The sequence below is a fragment of the Apodemus sylvaticus genome, chromosome 19, assembly GCF_947179515.1.
Source record: "Apodemus sylvaticus chromosome 19, mApoSyl1.1, whole genome shotgun sequence".
Classification (NCBI taxonomy): domain Eukaryota; kingdom Metazoa; phylum Chordata; class Mammalia; order Rodentia; family Muridae; genus Apodemus; species Apodemus sylvaticus.
In genome coordinates, this window is record NC_067490.1 from 61,317,069 (window position 1) to 61,336,952 (window position 19,884).

The 19,884-nt window shown below is 37.6% G+C and overlaps 1 pseudogene; it reads left to right on the forward strand.

Moving 5' to 3' along the window:
- Positions 1–2,370: 2,370 nt before the first annotated feature.
- Positions 2,371–19,884, forward strand: part of LOC127669341 (zinc finger protein 431-like) — a 140,522-nt pseudogene continuing 123,008 nt past the window's right edge.

A 19,884-nucleotide genomic window follows, 5' to 3' on the forward strand; every position in this document is an offset into this window, starting at 1 on the left:
AGCTTTCCCTGTTGTGCTCCCACAGATTGCAGACACTGCAGCTCCCTTGGCATTGCTGATGGAGACCTTGATGACAGCAACATGGGCAGAGTTGTATAACACATGCGTGTTAGGCATTAGGGAATCCGTACAGCACCAATATCTGGTACAGATACCACTTTGATAACTGTCCTGGATGCTTATCCGGTACAGATACCACTTTGATAACTGTCCTGGATGCTGATTGTGCCTCATGTGGCAGAGATGATCGGAGCTTTTTTGCTCAACAAATGAGATATTGAAGTTGTTGTGTTAAGCATGGAGCCTGGCATCTAATAAGTTACCAAGTGCCCAGGGAATGGTTATATGAAATGCTTAGGCTGAGCCTTATTCAAGTATGCCTACATATATTTTAAAAATAACAGCAGTGCATTTAAAATGTTGACAGACCCCATAATTAATTGTCTTACAGTGGATAGGCCATCTTTTCCTCTTAACTCTGAGAACTAACATAAAATAATAATGAGTGAATGTCCCAGATGCGTAGAAAAGACAAAGATGTATAAGTCCTGACTTTTTTTCACCTTAAAAGGCATCCATAATAGACATGCTCTGAATAGGATTAGATTCAAAAACCAAAACCTTAAAATATTTTTTTATTTAAAGAACAAACACCTTTGGAAGTGGGATTTACATAGCAATCAAATGCAGAAGTGTGACCCCTGAGGCTCAGTCTTAAGGCATGAGGCAGTGAGCTTGCTGGGAATTAATGTGCTGTTGATTTGTCAGGGTGAGATGAGGGGGAAGATGACCTGGATGTGTCCTCAATGGATGGGTAAGGTGATGGCCTTGGAGCATGTTTGAGACAGGTGGGACATTCTGCATGCTTATCAAAGCTTTTTTTTTTTTTTTTTTTTAGTTTGATTTGGTTTTTTTGGTTTGTTTTTTGTTTTTTGTTGTTTTTTTTTTTTTAGAAAGGTTTTCATCATTAGCCCAGTCTGTTCCTAGATATTGTTGTGTAGACCAGGCTGGCCTTGAACTCACAAGAGATCTGCCTGCCTCTGCCCATCAAGCGCTGGCATTAAAGGTGTGTACCACCACTGCTTGGCTATCCAGGTTCTTTTGAAATATGGCTGGGTATAGACTAACAATGAGAGCCACATGAGACCTGAGGCCACATGGCAAGTGCTAAGTACAAAACCTGTACTTGCTGTCCCATTGTTTAGTTGAAGCAGTAGGGATATGAGAAGAGTTTACAAGGGTGATAACTTCAGCAGGCAAGACATTAGCTAAGTGGCGAAACTTTTGTCCCTTATTTTTTTTTGACAGTGTTGCAGTTATCACTGTAGAGCTGTAAGGTCGGCCAGTGTTACTTAATATTTCCCCTGAAAAAGAAGTTCAAGCCCTGTGTCCAGAGGTTGCTGCATTGAGGTAACTTGCTGTAATTTCTAAATGTTGCCTGCAAGCTATTTTCCCAAACTGAAGTCCTTTGAGTAGGATACATATAGAGTGTGATTATTAACCTGAGTGTTATGAGACAGGATCTTGCTGTGTAGCCTAGGGCTGCCCTAGAATTTACTATGTCTTCTAGTTTGGCTGGAGCACACTGAAGTTTCCTGGTTTACAAGTGGCCAGTGATGTGTGTGTGTGTGTGTGTGTGTGTGTGGCAGTGTATGCGTGCCTCACCTGACTAGGCTTATGCATTTTAAGAAGATCTTCAGAGCCTGGGGAAGGATGAGGTGTGTCCTGACCTCAGAGTAGGTAATAAATTGATCACTAAGTTCTTAATAATAACAAGGACATTTTACTGCCATTCTTTAATGAACTTAAGAATTTGTTTAGGTGCAGTTTGTTTGTGAGCTTGGGAAAACTGATGTTGTGAGTCATATTTACTCTTCTGTTGTATGTGAACTGGGCCCCATAATAATGTAAATATATTTCCCATCTGGGAATTCTAGGTTCTTGAATAATTCACTTTCCATTTTCATTGGGCCACTAAAGAAGATTTTATACTTTTTTGTTTGTTCGTTCATTTGCTTTTTTCAAGACATTTGCTTTTTTCTCTCTATAGCCCTGGCTGTCCTGGAACTCACTAGACCAGACTGGCCGTGAACTCAGTAATCTGCCTGCCTCTGCCTCCCATGTGCTCAGATTAAAGGCATGCACCATCATCTCTTGGTGGGTGTGGAAAGCCGCGTGTATTCGCCATTACAAGATGGCGCCGGCTTCCACTGTGCCAGCTTCGCTTTCTTAGTAAACAAGCTATCTGCGCATGTGCAAGAGTATTTTCGCGCCAAATCTCTGCCCGTCCCAGGGCACTCGAATGAGGTCATGAGTAAACAGTCAATCAGGTGTGTACACGTCACGCCAAGGGGTATATAAACCGCGTCCATGTTGGGCGCGGCATCTCCCTCCACGAAAAGCGTCAATAAAGCTTGGCTACAGAAGAATCCTGAGTGTGCTGCGTCGTTCTTGCTGGCGAGACGAAAGCGCGGGACAGGTGGGGAAAGAAAAAATTGATACTATGAAAGAATATAAAAAGGACTAGGAAGGCAGAAGAGCAAAGAGATAGAACCTGATTCCACTCAGCATAACAAACAAATACTTTGACCTGAGATTAACCCTAATACTGACATTTCTTCTTTGTGTAATAGGGATACTATTGATCTATAATAATGGTGGCCAGCTTAACCTTAACCCTGAGCCTAACCCTGGGATTTACCCTAAATTTCTAATCCCATCTTCCCTATATTTTCCTAAGCATCCTAACCCTGACAATGCTTGTCCTGATCCTAAACATAACCCTCTAATCCCCTAACCCTAACTCTAATCATGCTTATTGTTGGGGATGATTCTTAATTATACCTTTTGAAGTGAGAAACTCTTTCTTAATCTTGGTCATTTCACATGTTCTGATCCACCCTTAATCTAGGTTGTAGATGCTTTCTGCCACCTACTTGTAGAAAGGTCATTTCTTTATTTGTACTTCTTTATTTTACAAAACAAAAGTGATTTGTTTGATTATTTTATTTTAAAACACACATTGGAAGTACTTATTACTTATGTATTCTGGTATATAATAAAGATCATCTGTAATATCCTGCAACATGAAGTAAAACAGCCCTGATTTTTCTAATTTTCCTTGGCTGACAGCCTGTATTGGGACATTCTATTAACTACCTTTTCTTTATACATAGAAAGATTAATATCCATGATTTGAGACAGGCTTTTCTAGAACATCTGTACTAATCCAACTGTTTTTTTATTCTCTACTTTGCCAATGATAAAAATGCCCTGACTAGCAATAGTGCTCAACAGTGATTCCATTGTGTTTCTGGCTTTTCTCCTTGGGCTGTTTGATATCTAACATCTGTTAAAGGGAGCTTCTGTTTTCCTGTGCCAAGCATTTATCCATAAACAAAACTCTTGTTTTTGTTTGTTTGTTTTTTGTTTGTTTTTTGTTTTTGTTTTTTGTTTTACTTTTTGAGACAGGGTTCCTCTGAATAGCACTGGTTCTCCTGGAAATCACTGTGTAGACCAGGCTGGCCTCAAACTCAGAAATCCACCTGCCTCTGCCTCCCAAGTGTTGGGATTACAGGCCTGTACCACCACTGCCTAGCTAAAATGCTTGTTAGTAAAAATCGATCTTTAATAGCTTGAGTCATGCATTCGGTCATTTATTCCTGGGTCAGATTGATATGGCCAATTCACCTGCAGTAGTGGTCTAGGCAAGCTGCTCACCATGATTTTGGGAAGAAGGCAAGTCCTTTGAGGAAAGCTCAGGCACAGGTAGTGGTAAGTGCAGTGTCCTGGCTCACAGAGGGTAGGAACAGGCAGCTGACCAGACTGACCTGGAATGTTGTTTCCTCCCTCAGGGCTGGGTGTGGTAAGATACTTCTTATAATCTTATTTCAAATGTCAATGGAGTGTAAAACAATCCTGAGATCTTGAAAAAGTGTGTCCCTGGATAGGAAGCACACTTTAACCTGAGGAGGGATAAGACTCACTGGCCAATCAAAGGCACCAGGCAGACCTGCCAGTCAGACAAAGAGGCGGGATCTTCTGGGATTCTTTCTGTGTGTTTACTGTAGCTGTGCAGCTTGAATGGTTCTCTGTGTCCTTCTCTGAACTCTGCAGTTGGGTGTTGTGAGGGGACCTCAGGGAAACTCTGAAATCAAGACATGGTGAGCACAAGATATCTGCCCACAATGGGGAGGAACATGCGGCTGAGCTTTAGGACCTGGGAAAGTGGGTCCTCTATGGGGTTGGATAGGAAGCATCAGTAAGATGTGACTTCCTGTGAGGTTTCCAATGGTGCTTCTTAGTTGCTAGCTCAGTCCATGACCTATGAATAACTTCAGTATCATGGCTTATTGTAATTCTGTCCAAAACATCTGGACCAGTTGCTTTCTTGTAGAAGCATGGGTGGTTTCTGTGAATATGCAGCACCTGTGTCCAATCTATATTTCCTTTTTATAATATACATTAAGAAGACAGGGTCAGGTCTGGAGAGATACTCAGAGGTTAAGTGATCTGGCTATTCTTACACAGGCCATGAGTTCAATTCCTAACAACAACATGATGGCTCATAACTATATGTAAGGGAATCTGGTGCCCTCATCTGGCCTTCTGGATTACATGTAGGGAGAACATTGTATAAGGAATGAATTCATTCCTTAAAAAATTTGAAGACAGATATGAATCTAATAGTTCTGATTTCATACATGACTCATTCTATTGTTTACTTTGTTTTTTTTTTTTTTTTTGGCTGTAGCTTTTTTTTTATTTCTTTAATATGTTTAGTGTTGTGATTATTATGTGGCAAAGGGACTTTTTCCCCAATGTTTGGTATTTTTGATGTTTCTTGTACATTAACGGGCATCTTTTTTGATTTAGGAAAACTTCATTCATTATTTCATTTGAAATATTTTCGAGACTTTTATGCTGATTGATCTTTTTCGTCTTCCTTCTCCTCTTCCTCTTCCTTCTCTTCTTCTTCTTCTTTTCTTCTTCTTGTTCTTGTTCTTCTTGTTCGTGTTCTTTTTTTCTTCTTCTTTTCTTGTTCTTGTTCTTTTTTCTTCTTCTTTTCTTGTTCTTGTTCTTGTTCTTGTTATTGTTCTTCTTCTTCTTCTTTTTCTTCTTCTTGTTCTTCTTCTTGTTCTTCTTCTTCTTCTTCTTCTTCTTCTTCTTCTTCTTCTTCTTCTTCTTCTTCTTCTTTTTCTTCTTCTTGTTCTTGTTCTTCTTCTTTTTCTTCTTCTTCTTCTTCTTCTTCTTCTTCTTCTTCTTCTTCTTCTTCTTCTTCTTCTTCTTCTTCTTCTTCTTCTTCTTCTTCTTCTTCTTCTTCTTCTTCTTCTTCTTCTTCTTCTTCTTCTTCTTCTTCTTCTTCTTCTTCTTCTTCTTCTTCTTCTTCTTCCTTCTCCCTCTCTAACATGTCCTGTGAAACTAAATTAAACTGAAGCATGTAAGAGTCAGATGTGAAATGGTTGTTTGTGGGAAAGGAGTGGCATGAGAATCTGAGGATGGTGACTTATTTTCCTGGCTGGTATTCCCTAGCTTTCCATGCTGGTGTCTAGGCAGCATCATTTGTGGTGATTATTGGTCTAGGTAAGGTTTCTTAGTTTGTCTTGTTTGTGTGAATGTTTATTCCTTTGTTACAGTTTTCTGTCTAGATTTTCATTGTGTTGGCTGAGTGTGGCCTCTTTTATTGACCTTTTTGTTATGTTCAAGAGAAATCACTTGTTAGTGTTGAAAGCTAGGATCAATCCACAAAGAGACATAGACAAGAGAGAGGTAAATCTGCCAGCATTTCATTATTTCAGAGCTACAGTCATCTTAAGGAGCTTCAGTTGAGGGTGTGCCCTCATCAGAATGGCTGGTTGTTATGTCTGTGTGAGATAGTGTTGATGATTGAAGTGGGAAGGGTCTTCCATAGAGGACGACAATATTCATAAGCAAGTGGGCCTGGGCTGGATGGGAGAGCTACCTGAGCATGGGACACTGACCAATGGGGAGGAACATGCAGCTTAGCAGTGTGTGCTGGGGTGGCAGGTCCACTGTGGGGTTGGATTGGAAGCATCAACCAGATGTGACTTCCTGTGAGATTTCTACTGGTGCCTCTTACTTGCAAGTTGAGACCATGACCTATGAATAACTTCAGTATCATGGCTGATTGTAGTTCTGTTCAAAACAGCTGGACTAGTTGCTTTCTTGTAGAAGCATGAGCAGTGTCTGTGACTATGCAGCACCTGTGTCCAAACTATATTTTCCTTTTATAATATACATTAAGAAGGCAGAGTCAGGCCTGGAGAGATGTCTCAGAGGATAAGAGCTCTGGCTATTCTTACACAGACCATGAGTTCAATTCTTAGCAACCACATGGTGGCTCATAATTATATGTAATTGGATCTGGGATCTGGTACCCTATTCTGGACTGTAGGAATACATGCAGGGAGAACATTGTATTAGTAAAGAATTAATTCCTTATAAAAAGACTAACCCTAGCACTGGCATTTTTTTGTGTGTAATAGGAATACTATTGATTCAGTGGGATCATCAAGAATAATGGTAGTCAGCTTAACCTTAAACCTGAGTCTAACCCTGGGACTTATCCTAAATTTCTAATCCTATTTTAACTCCTTAATTTCCTAACCCTAACAACCCCTATCCTGATCTTAACCATTACCCTCTAATCCCTTAACTGAAACCCTGATATCTGTGGGGGATGCTTCATCTGTTGTATGTAAACTGGTTTGGTTGGTATAATTAAATCTCAACTGGGGGGAGGTCCTGCTTGACTTTAGGATGTGGCCATCTTCAGTGTCTAATTCTCACTACTATACATTTCAGCTAAGATCGGCCCCATAGACTCGCTCTTGCCATCGCTTTCATTGTCTGTGGCACATCCTTTAGCCTGTACCCTTAGAACCCTGACAGCTACAGATTTCAATTCATTTTCCTGACAATATGGCCCTTCCTTTTCTCTCACCACACATGTTCCTTGCGTCCCCTTTCCCTTTCTTTACTACTGGCCCTTCCAGTTCTCTGTCTTTCATCTGCCTCCTATGTCTGCTTTATTTCCACTTCTGAGTGAGATTCAACCATGCTCATTTTTGCCTTCCTTTTCTTTTTTAAAGATTTATTTATTTATTCATTCATTCATTCATTCATTCATTCATTTATTATTATAAGCAGGGTATCTGTCTTTAGACACACCAGAAAAGGGTGTCAGATCTCATTATGGGTGGTTGTGAGCCACCATGTGGGTGAGGGATTTGAACGGTGGACTTTCACAAGAGCAGTAAGTGCTCTTACTAGCTGAGTCATCAATTCAAGCAGTTAGCCTTACTGCTTGTTTATCTTCTTCAGGGACAAAAAATGTAGTATGGATATCCTGTAATTTATGGTTATTATTCATTTGTTAGTGAGTACATACGTGCATGTCCTTTTGGATCTGGGATACCTCATTCAGGATGATATTATCTAGTTGTACACATTTGCCTGTAAAAATTTTTGTAAAATAAACATGTCTTTAAGCTGCTATATATCCATATCTTTAGTTTTGAAATATAGTCAAATATATAGGTTCTTTTCTATTTCTTAGGATGGCATATGTTCATGTTGTCAATATTATCTGAAATTTCAGGATCATTGCGTGCCTGGTGTATGCCATTCTACCTCAGTCTTTGTTTGTTCTGAAATGTTTATATTAATACAACTCTTTTGCCTGTGTGCATGAATAAGAATATCATGTGTTTCTCACCTTTACTATTGTCAGAAGATGGCCTCAGAAGTCTTGATTTTGAAGTAATGAGTAGTTGTTGGTCCTGTGTGTTTGTGAGAAATTAACCACCATTATGTGGAAGACAAGCAAGAGCTTTCCACTGATGAATTCTCTCTCCAAACCTACAGTGCTTATTTATAATCAACATTTATATTACTATTATTTTCATCTGTTCATTTGTAACTATTTAATCATGCATTGTCTTTTAGTAAAATTTTATTAATGTTATAGTTTAAACTGTTGCACTTCATGTGTCTGCAACATTAATACAGATCTGAAATGAATGCATGATTCTTTGTAGCGACTTTGTAGTAAAGAATTGTGAGTTCTCTATCATTTTGTTTCCTTGGTTGATTTTGGTAGAGTATTGATGTTCTTAATATATAATTTTGGTCTCCTAGAACACATTACATAGGCCATGCTGGAGTCAAGCTAAATGACATATACCTGCCTGTAGCTCTGTGATTAAAGGCATGAGCAAATACGCCCAACTTGCCCCTGAGTTCACACAATTTTTCAGATGTGTGTTCAGTATTGTGGATCTGTTTCCCCTGCATCAACTTCTCAATTGGCAATTCTCTGGCAAGGCTGTATCCTAGTCAATATGTTCAAAATTGACATACCTACATCTTATAATTCAAGATCCCTCTAAAATGACATAGTGATTATAAATTCTGAGTCAGAATATAAGTGGATCAAGTGTCAAAATTATATGTATATGTTTTTGAGGAAGCATATATTTCCTTTACAGTGATGTTAATATTATCCTTTGTGTTATACACATGCATGGGATATTTTGGATGCTGTGAATTTTGATGATGTACATGTGAACTTCTCTGGGGAAGAGTGGAATTTGCAGGATCCTTCCCAGAAAAATCTCTACAAAGATGTGATGTTGGAAACCGACCTGAACCTCAAAGCTATAGGTAAGACTGTTATTTTTTTTCTAAAGGAAAGAAATGTTTCTTGGTTATTGATGATATTCTATTATTTTAATTGTGAATAATAAAGATTGAGCTGAATAATTCAGTTTTACTGAATTTTAATTGTAACATTCATAATGCAGTGATAATTCACAGTACCTTGAATTTTGCCTAATTTCCAATAGTATGTCATTGATTTTCTGGTACTATGTTTTAGGCTACTATCGGGCAGACCATCATCTTGAAGAACATTGTCAAATTAGTAGAAGACGTGAAAGGTAATTTTTATGTGCAAGCGGATACAAATTTGCCTCTGAGGAAATTTCCATATGTTCTGGAATCTCCAATGAAAAGCAAGAGTGTAAAATAACAGTCCTTTTAAGTGCAGCTCTAATTATAATGTTCTTACAAAACCATTTACCTTGAGATCTGATATCTGGTTAGTGTATCCATTTGATATGTAGCTCCTTTAGAACTATGCTATGCACATGTCAATCTGTATTGTCTCATAGTTCTTAGAAATTGTATATTGAATAGTGAAAAATTTTATTCAAAACATCCTAATAAGCAAATAGTCCATGTTAAGATTATAGGGATATTGAAGGAAGCAACAATATTTTTTTTTGTTCTAGAACAATGAGAAGATATGTAGCATTCTGCCTTTGATAGACATTAGGAATATGATGTACATTTGCAACTAAGTGATTTTATATTTTTACGGAGAATATCCCCAAACTCATAGTGTAGAAAATCTTTATGGGAACTAGGAATTTGGAAATTTTTCTGTGTATCCTGGTTCACACTAAAATGTGTTGTAATTCACTCTATAGGGAAAATTATGAATGTAATTATTGTTGCAAAGATGAAAGTTGTTCAAACTTTCTTCAGATAGCTGAAATATATTATATAAAAATCCCTTATATAAAGAGGATGTTATAAATATGAGCCATGTAATAATGATCACAAGTGACTTGAACAACTCATGATGATGGAGAAAACCATAAACATACAAAGGGATAAAACCTTAAGATCTGATGCTTTTCTACCATATACCAAATTGTAAACATAATTCAAACTGATTACATGATTCATAAGAGTAATTAATACAGTAAAGGTTTCACATATGCTAATTATTGTTGCAGTCTTGTAAGAAGTCATAGTGGCGAGAAACACTATGAATGTAACCAATGTGGTAAAGTCTTGGCAAGATCCAGTCATCACCAATATCATAAAGGAACACATACTGGAGAGAAACCATATGAATGTAATCAATGTGGTAAAGCCTTTGCAAGACCCAGTGATCACCAGTATCATAAAAAAAAAAACACATACTGGAGAGAAACCTTATGAATATAATCAATGTGGTAAAGCCTTTGCATGTCACATTACTCTCAAATACCATAAAAGAACACATACTAGAGAGAAACCTTATGAATGTTATCAATGTGGCAAAGCCTTTGTACACTATAGTCATCTCCAAAGACATAAAAGAACACATACTGGAGAGAAACCTTACGAATGTAATCAATGTGGTAAAGCGTTTTCCCAGCACAGTACTCTCAAATACCATAAAAGAACACATACTGGAGAGAAACATTTTGAATGTAATCAATGTGGTAAAGCCTTTGTGCAGTATGGTCATCTCCACTAACATAAAAGAACACATACTGGAGAGAAACCTTGTAAAGGTAATCAATGTGGTAAAGCCTTTGCATGTCACATTACTCTCAAATACCATAAAAGAACACATACTGGAGATAAACCTTATGAATGTAATCAATGTGGTAAAGCCTTTGCACAGCACAGTCATTTCCAAGGACATAAAAGGACACATACTGGAGAGAAACCTTATGAATGTTATCAATATGGTACAGCCTTTGTACACTATGGTCATCTCCAAAGACATAAAAGAACACATACTGGAGAGAAACCTTATGAATGTAATCAATGTGGTAAAGCCTTTGCATGCCACAGTACTCTCAAATACCATAAAAGAACACATACTGGAGAGAAACTTTGTAAATGTAATCAATGTGGTAAAGCCTTTGCCCAGCATAGTCATTTCCAAAGACATAAAATGACACATACTGGAGAGAAACCTTATTAATGTAATCAATATGGTAAAGTCTATTCACAATGGAAAAGTCTACATAGTCTCTCGGCTGGAGAAAAACCTAGTGAGTATAATCAGGAAATAAGCAGGAATTATGATACCATCATTGTAAGAATGATAGACATGGGTGTTTGGTATGATTTCAACTGTGGAGCTGGGTGTTATAATGTTTTAGCAAAGAATGTTTCTGCCTTTTACCCTAGTCTAATTAGTTTCCTCGAGGTTTAGGTAAAGACATTTACATTACTTGGATTGACAAAGTAAGTCTCAAAAATCCCCATATAAAATTTGGCCTGACACTTTTAGCAAGCATAGAAAACTAAGAAAGGAAAAATACAAAATGTAAGGTTCAAAATGCAAAGCATCATCAGTAAGTTGAATGAAGTAAAATCCTATTATCAAGGATATTCAATGATATTAAAGTAATGGTTACATTAGGGCAGGGTTCCGTCTTGCTAACCTTATGGTATTGCAGTTGAATGAATGTGAACAGTGTCATGTTAGGAATTATTATTACCTGGGTATTGTTTTCATATGGAGATACAAAAATACAAGTATGTATCAAAGAGAGAAGGGATGGATCTTGATTGCTATTCTGAGTTTTCAACTTAAGTTCTAAAATTAAAAGCTTAGATCGAGGCATGGTGTTACATGATTGTTATCCCAGCATTAAGGAGACAGAGCCCTGCAGATCTCCATGTTCAAGGTTAATCTACTGAGCATGTTCCTGGAGCAACATGCATAGGCAGTGACGTTTTTGAAAAATAGAAAGTGGGTGATAATGTAACAGAAGGGGTCATGTTTCAGCCACATCAAGCAGCAGAACTCAGCAGCTTTGTCTCTGTGGCTCTGGATTTAGAGGCAAGAAGAGAAGTGACTAGTGAGACAATGCTAAGTACCTGTAGTTCAAGAATTAGAGGTGATGGAAAATAAACCTGCATCACTGAGGTAAAATCTTCTGAGTAGTGTATTCTGAGTGACAAAGAAGGTGTGTTCCAGAAATATCCAAGGTTGGACCTAATGGTGCAGCTGGACTTGGTCATGTGTCCTAATCACCCAGGTGGTCATGGTTTTGAATCCATGAAGTTGTCATGCAGAACAGCTGAGGCTTGGCATCATTGAACAAGCATAAAGGAGGCTATGGGTCAACTATGAGCCTAGTTGCAGCAGAAGTACCCAGCACCCTGGAGATGCAAATACCATGGGATCAACATCAAGAACTTAAGGAACAGAGTGGAGTCAACCAGAGCTTAGAGTGATACAGATGACAGAGTTGGAAATGTGACCCAAACTCTTTGGAGGAGCAGAGATGATCATGTGTGGACAGCGGACATTGAAAAAAGAATCTCAGATATTGAAATTAACTTAGTGACTCCAAGAACTTGAGATGTTAGAACTGTATCTTATCTACTCAGGAAAACTACTTTCAGGGAATAAAATCACTCAAAGAGCAAGAATTCTGCTGCATTGAACAAAGCAGAAAGGAGTTGGAGATCTGAAGATAACTTTGACAACTGATATGGAGATGAAGAGTTTGGAGATTGCTCATCTGGCTTTGGTCTTTTTAGGTCCATTATTTCCTCATGATGCCTTTAGGAAAGGTGAACTATAACCAGTAAATTTGGAGGTAAATTATGTGCTTTATGATTTTGAACATGATTACACGATAGGATTAATTTCAAAAGAGTCTTTGACCTTTGGACATTTTTGAGACTGCTATAGTCTGGACTTTTGAAGTAGGAGCTCATGTATTCTGAATGTTTAAGTGTGATCCCTGTACACTCATGTGTTTGAACAATCATATGGGAGCCAGGCAGTGCAATGTAGTAATTTAAATATGCCAAGCTAAGTGAGTGAAATTATGAAGACGTGTAGCCTTGTTTGAGGATGTGCATCACTTTGGTGGTGGGCTTTGAAATTCCTACCAGTGCTGGAGAGACCCCCATATTAGGTCCCTGGAAGACAGTCTCTTCCTAGCTGCCTTTGGATAAACATGAAAAACTCTCAGCTTCTTCTCCAGCATCATGTCTGACTGCATGCCTGCCATTCTTCCTGCTAAGATGACAATGGACTAAACCTTTGAAAGTGTAAGCCATCCCCAATTAAAAGGTTGCTTTTATCAGAGTGGTGTTCTCATGATGTCTTTTCATAGCAGAGGAAATGCTAACAAAGAAACTCTGTAAGTTCTGTGAGTATATGCAAAGGAATAATGTCTATGGACAACTCTTTAGTCTTCATGTTCATGAAAGTGTACATTCTAGAGAAAATCTTTATGAATGGGTTTAGTATAATGAAGCCTTTGCAAACCTCTATAATCTTCATTATGAAACTATTCATACTGGAGAGAAATTCTGTGAATGTTAGCAGTGTGGTAAAACCTTTATGTTATGGCATCCCTGAGTTCCAACACAAATTAAACACCAGGACACTTCAAATGACAAGATTTTTGTAGTCAACTTACTGCTAATTAATCAGGACCATAAAAATATACTCAGAAGCTTAGCCATTGAATTTTGTTTGTATTTTTTAGTTAGCCATGTATCCACGAACATTTCTGAAAGTGTTTATTAGCTCAGGAATTGCCTTTGGGAAGATTTGTTTCACTTATGCATACAACCATGTCAGCTTCAAATAAATGTTATTTTACTTACTCTTTTCTAATTCATATTGCTTCCATACTCTTCAGTTATATTAATCTAGTTAAACTTTTAGATAGAACTTTGAATATATATATATAGAGAGAGAATGAACCACCTTGTTTTGTTTGTGAATTAGGGGAATTGATTGGAATATCTCCCATTTAAATTAATGTTCGATGTAGGCTTGTTGTAATGTAATGTTAGTATATTTAGGTATATCCTTTGTGTGCTTATTTACTCCAAGAATTTTTTCATAAAGTGGTGATGGATATTGTCAGAGAATTTTCTTCACCTAATGAGATGATCACTTCTTATTTATGCTTTACACTTTTGGCACATTATGTTGAGCCATCCCTGCATCTCTTTAATAAAGCCTACCTCGTTGATCATGATTGAAGACCTCTTAATGAATTTTCCATTTTATTTTATATGTTGTTTTACTTTATTAAGGTTTTTCGGCATTTGTGATTTTAAGAAAAATTGGTCTGTAATTCTATTTTGTTGCTTAGTCTTTTTTTACTTGATATTTTAGCATCCATGGGTTCACAAAATAAATTGGCTAATGCCTGTTCTGTGTTTATATTGTTGAATACATTGAGGAGTATTCTCATTAACTCTTCTCTGGAAGTCTGGTAGGATTCTACCCTAAATCTCATAGTCCTGGTCTCTTTTGGTGACAGATTTGTAGTGACTGCTCTTTTTCTAGATGTTTTGGTCTGTTTAAGTTGTTTATCTTAGGGCTGGAAAGATTGTTCAGTAGATAAGACCACTGGCTGCTATTCCAAAGGTCATGAATTCAATGCCCAGAAAACACATGGTGGCTGACAACCATCCGTAATTGTGTTTAATGCCCTCTTCTGGTGTGTCCGATTAAGTTTAAATGGAAAGATCTACATGTAATCCAGAACTATGAAATACATGCCTTTAATTTGTGTCTTGATCATGGAGGCCACAGCATTTGTTTAGATGTTTAAGTTATAAAAATCCCACCTCTAATCTGGGCCATGACTTGTAATGCAAGCCTATATAATGACATGAAAGAAGAAGGCTTTTGCTCATTAGCTTCTTACTCTCACCTCAATAGAAAGTACATTCCTGCACTGTCATTAAACTCAGCTTTTTTGAATTCTGGCTTCTTCTAAAGATAAGTTGTGATATCCAGCCTTGTGGTCATAACAACTATTGGATCCTTGGATTTTACTTTCATAGCTGGTTATTTTTGAAATAGCTGGCCCACCAGAGACTCTAAGTCATTCTAAACAATACCCTTGATACAGAAAAAAGTTATTAGTTTGTCTTTCTTTCTTTCTTTCTTTCTTTCTTTCTTTCTTTCTTTCTTTCTTTCTTTCTTTTTTTCGTTCTTTTATTTATTTATTTATTTATTTATTTATTTATTTATTTATTTATTTTTGGTTTTTTGGATTTGATTTTTTCGAGACAGGGATTTTCTGTATAGCCCTGGTTTTCCTGGAACTCACTCTGTAGACCAGGCTGGCTTTGAACTCAGAAATCCGCCTGCCTCTGCCTCCCAGAGGGCTGGGATTACAGGCCTGCACCACCACCACCCAGCTTAGTTTGTCTTTCTTTGAACTCCTGACTAATATACTAGACAAGAACAGAATACTTTTAGAGCAGTTTGGATCTCACAATCATCTCAGCTCAGTTACAAATTAAAAATGGCCACCTTCCCTTAACCTTTTGTTCAGGTGATCCTTTGATGCTGGGTGTCTATCACTACTGGAAAAGACTGTTAGTAGCAAATGTGTAAATTATCTCAATTAGAACACAAATAATATAATTATAGTAGGACATCAGATAGGGAGACTCCCGATTCACTGCTTAATGGTAAACCAGATGTCATAGATTCTGTAGCCTGACATGGCACCCTCAGGTGACAGTAGATAATTTTTATCCTTGTATTTACAGCACCAGTCTTGAGAATGACAAAATTTCTTCTCCCATAAATTGACACTCTGTCAATACACATAAATTGATACACTGTCAATCTCATTAATCAGATCCTTTCTAGGGATATCCACAAGAACAAAGCACTGGAAAAAAACACATTTTTCACTATGCCATGAGGTCTCCAGCAGTAATAGAGCAGCACTGACTAAACCTCTCCAACCTTAGTCTTTCAGAGATTCTCCTCCAGATGTATGTGAACACTAAGGCAGGTTCTATCTAATCCAACAGAGATGAAGGTCTGCAAATGGTTGCTTATTTGGATAATAAAATAAAAGCTCTGTGCTAATCATTAAATGTTTGCATATTCATTTGTTTTAATGAGGCTTTACAAGATATAGATAGCTTTTAAATTATTAACATGGTCTTTCCTGAATAAAAAATGAAATAAGTATATATTATAATTCAAAGCACAGGTATGTTATTCTTATGTGAGGGAGGACAATGTTCAATATGTACAATATGTCTCCTGGTCTAGGAGTAGCTAACTTTATAGAACTAGTTTAGAACCTTAAGGGGTAGAGACCATGTTTTGTACTAGAATTGGGATAGGGTTCAATGAAATAGCATTGTAACCAGAATTGTATGTTTACATGTTACATGTCCTTAAAAGTAGAAAATAAAATTTAAGTATATATCCCCATGTTATCTACTGAAAAAAATATTCAAACCCATATGACCATTTTATAATTAATTTACCAATGTCTATACATTCATTAAATATATTCTTATCCTTTTGTATCAAATTTTAAGTTTAATTTCATTAGGAACAAAAGGAACTAAGGTCAAATTAACAAGTTTAATTTATTTGTAATCCATTTGCTATTAAGTACATGATATTAATAACAAACCAGAATCCCATATGTTAAGAGTTTATACATAAATAATAAAAAGACAAATTTCCATAAGACATGAATTTGTGTTTATTGCTTGTTGGGATTCTAATTCCATAATTTTCATAGTTAAATTCAAATTTCACAGAGACCTTTACCAGTCTGTCTGACTCTTGTCAACTTATCTTTTGAATATCTGTTGGGTTTTGTGAATATCAAGTTCATTGCTTCCTCATTAGTTTGCTAGTTTTGGAAATATATGACTAGAAAAACTTAAACGTCCATTTGAAAAACCATTATATATGCAAGGTAGAATCTATCAGAATAAGAATGAAAAAAGCATGAAGATAAAAAATGAGACTTCCGGTTTCTGTCTCAACCTTGTGGCCATCCTCTGCTACAGCCATGCCGTACCCAAGTGGCACAGGGAGGTAGCTAACCACCAAGAAGTGCAGAGAGGCCAGACAGCACAGGTAGCAATTCCCCTGCTGCTCAGAGGATCACGTCTGGAACCCTCTAGTGGAAGCCTTCCATTTTCTGACTCCAGCTTGGGACCACGCTTTGCCACAGTGCGCCATACACTAGTGATGCAGGCAAGTAGGCAATCACCCAGGAGTGCAGAGAGGACATACAACACAGGTAGAACCACCACTGCAAGTCAGAGGAAACAGCCAGAAACCCTGAGGACACAAGAATCTAGGAGAAGCCTGGAACAGGAGATTTCTGAATTTCGCCCACACCCAGGGCTGATCAGGGCCACAGAGCTACACACCTAAATACAACAACAAGTGAGCTGATCTCACAGGAGTACCTGCATACCTGTGTACACAGAGATAACAGGCCAGTTTTATCAGAAATGTTATAATACATGGCTGGCCCTTCACTACAGCTGTGTTCTCCATCACAAGATGTGATTGCTCAGTGAAGTTTCCTAACTGAAGTCCTCCAACTTTGTGTTATTTTTGTCATTCAATACCATGAAAATGAATATGAATATGAATTTTATTCTTAATTTCTATTAAACAACATGCTAGCATTTCCATTGACATTACATGAAATCTGTAGATAAATTTGGAGAAAGTGAACATTTTGACAATATTAACTCTTCTAATGTCACAACAAAGTGTATCTTTTTATTTCCTTTAGTGCATGTTTTTCTCAGCAATTAGTTGTGACTCACATTATACATGCTTTTGCCTCTATTCTTGTTTCTTTCTGTAGCTTTGATAAAAAACACTATAGCAAAAGTGACTTGGGGAGAGAAGGGCTTTATTTGCCCAGTCAGCAATCCATCATGTGGAAAGGCAGGGCAGGATCTGGAGGCAGAAATCATGGGGATCTGTTTTTTTTTTTTTCAAATCTTGTTTTTTCTTGTATTTAAATAGTTTCATCCAAAGTATGTTGATTGGTTTTTTCCCTCCCAGAATCCTCTCTGATCCTTCCTACCTCCTTAATCTCATAAAGTTAGCTAATTCTCCCTCTCAACCTTTCTCAAAAAAAAAAAAGAACAAAAAATATAAATCAAAACAAAAAAGCACAATAAAAATAAATACCAAATCAAAATGAAACAAAAATTCTCTGTTCAAAAGTATGGATGTTGCATGAAATATTTTAAAAAGGGCAATCCATGTTACCTTCTGCAAAGCACCAGCAGGCAGGCCTGCCTGGTCTCAGCCAGGCAGACATTAAGACATATTCTCAGCCTGATAGACTCTCTGACTCAGAGCTCTGAAACCTTTCCACCTGGTTCGCTATGTTCCCATGGTGGGCTGTTGTCACCCCTGTCCCCATCCCCTCACACACTTTAAAATATCTGTGGCTGGCTGGGTTGTCCCGCCACCATATCTTCCTCTGGAACTCAATTGAGTCTCTTTGGGAAGGAAAACACCACACAATCTTAGGTTAGAATTTGCAGGTAACACAATCGCCGGGCATAGAAACTAGCATCCTAACTTTGTATGCTATTTCAGTTATAAATCCTATGGTGGTATATCCCGGAGGATCTACCACCTAAACTTGGGGCATCTCACTACCAGCATTGTGTCTCCATGCTTTCTTCTGTCCAAAAGGAAGTATCTTACTCCTGTTCCTCCTCATCTTCTCCTACATATCCAGTGATAGTTTCTTTAAAAACTTTATTCATTAGGGGAACATTCTGCCACATATGGAAGTTACAACAATAGCCCTGGACTATATAACAAAGCACACTGTGTAATTTTCTGGTGGCATTTTCTCAGTTGAGGTTTACCTCTTCAAAAATTATTTTAGATTATGTCATGGCCAGCATAAAAGTAGCAATCACATTGGATTAGTCTAATCTGTGTCAATTTGATGATTAGGAATAACCATAGAAACACCCTTTGTTAAATATAATCTTTGTGTATATGACACAAAGAAATTCCCTTAAAATGGTCAGTTTGAATGTGGGGAACACATCACCTGGCAAGAAATTCTATTTCCACAGAGAAGACCCATGTAATCATTACAATCAGATCAAATTAAAATCAAATTCTAACAGTAAAACAAGCTACCTGTAGACAATCCAGGGCAGGCTATTGGCCAAAGAGAGGATCAGCTATATTTTGGAGCTAGCATGCATATATAGTATGGCAAATATGCCTAGGGATGGAGCTTACTACAGGGATCTTAGCGTTTCCATTGCAGTCACCACCAATCCTTCACAGACATGGCCACAGTTCAGTTTACCTTGGTCTCTCCCACAATTAAGGTCCTTACATTGGGTGTCATAAGGATTCTATTGATGTAATAGAGATCCTAAGATAACTGTCGAAATAATCTTAACCCCCAGCATTTGGGGATGGAAGTGTTTATTTCATTTTCTACTTCTTCATTAAAGTGCATCATACAAAGGAGTTAGGGCAAAAAACAGAAGTCTTGAACCCAGAGGTAGCCACCGAAGCAGAAACCATAGAGAAATGCTGGTCACTGTCCTGCTCCTTAAGGTTCGCTTAGCCTGATTTCCTGTAGATCTTGAAGTTCACCATCCGAGGAATAGAACCATAGACTCACTAATGAGCTAGGCACTTCAGTGAGCTTAGCCAATCAAGAAAATATATGAAAGACTTGCTGACAGGCAAATGTAGTGAGGAAATTCTCTCAATTGAGATCCACTCTTCCTAAATTATTCTTGCTTGTTTCAACTTGTAATTTCTGGAAGTTTTGTGGTAGAATTGTTGGGATATCTTATATATAATATGCTCTTTTCTAACAAAAGATTGTAAGAACAAGATATAAGAAACGATGAGTGAAAGTGTGTGCAGATCTAAACAAAGAATTTTCACCTGCAGAAATTCAGATGGCTGAGAAACACCTTAAGAAATGCCCATCATCATTAGTCATTAGGGAAATGCAAATCAAAACAACCCTGAGATTTCACCTCACACGTCAGAATGGTTAAGGTCAAAAACTAAGGAGACAGCAGGTGTTGGTGTGGATGTGGAGAAAGAGGAACACTCCTTCACTGCTGGTGGGGTTGCAAGATGGTACAACCACTGTGGAAATCAGTCTGGCGGTACCTCAGAAAACTGGACATGGCACTTCTGGAGGACTCTGCTATATCTCTCCTGGGCATATACCCAAAGGATACACCGGCATGCAATAAAGACACATGCTCCATTATGTTCATAGCAGC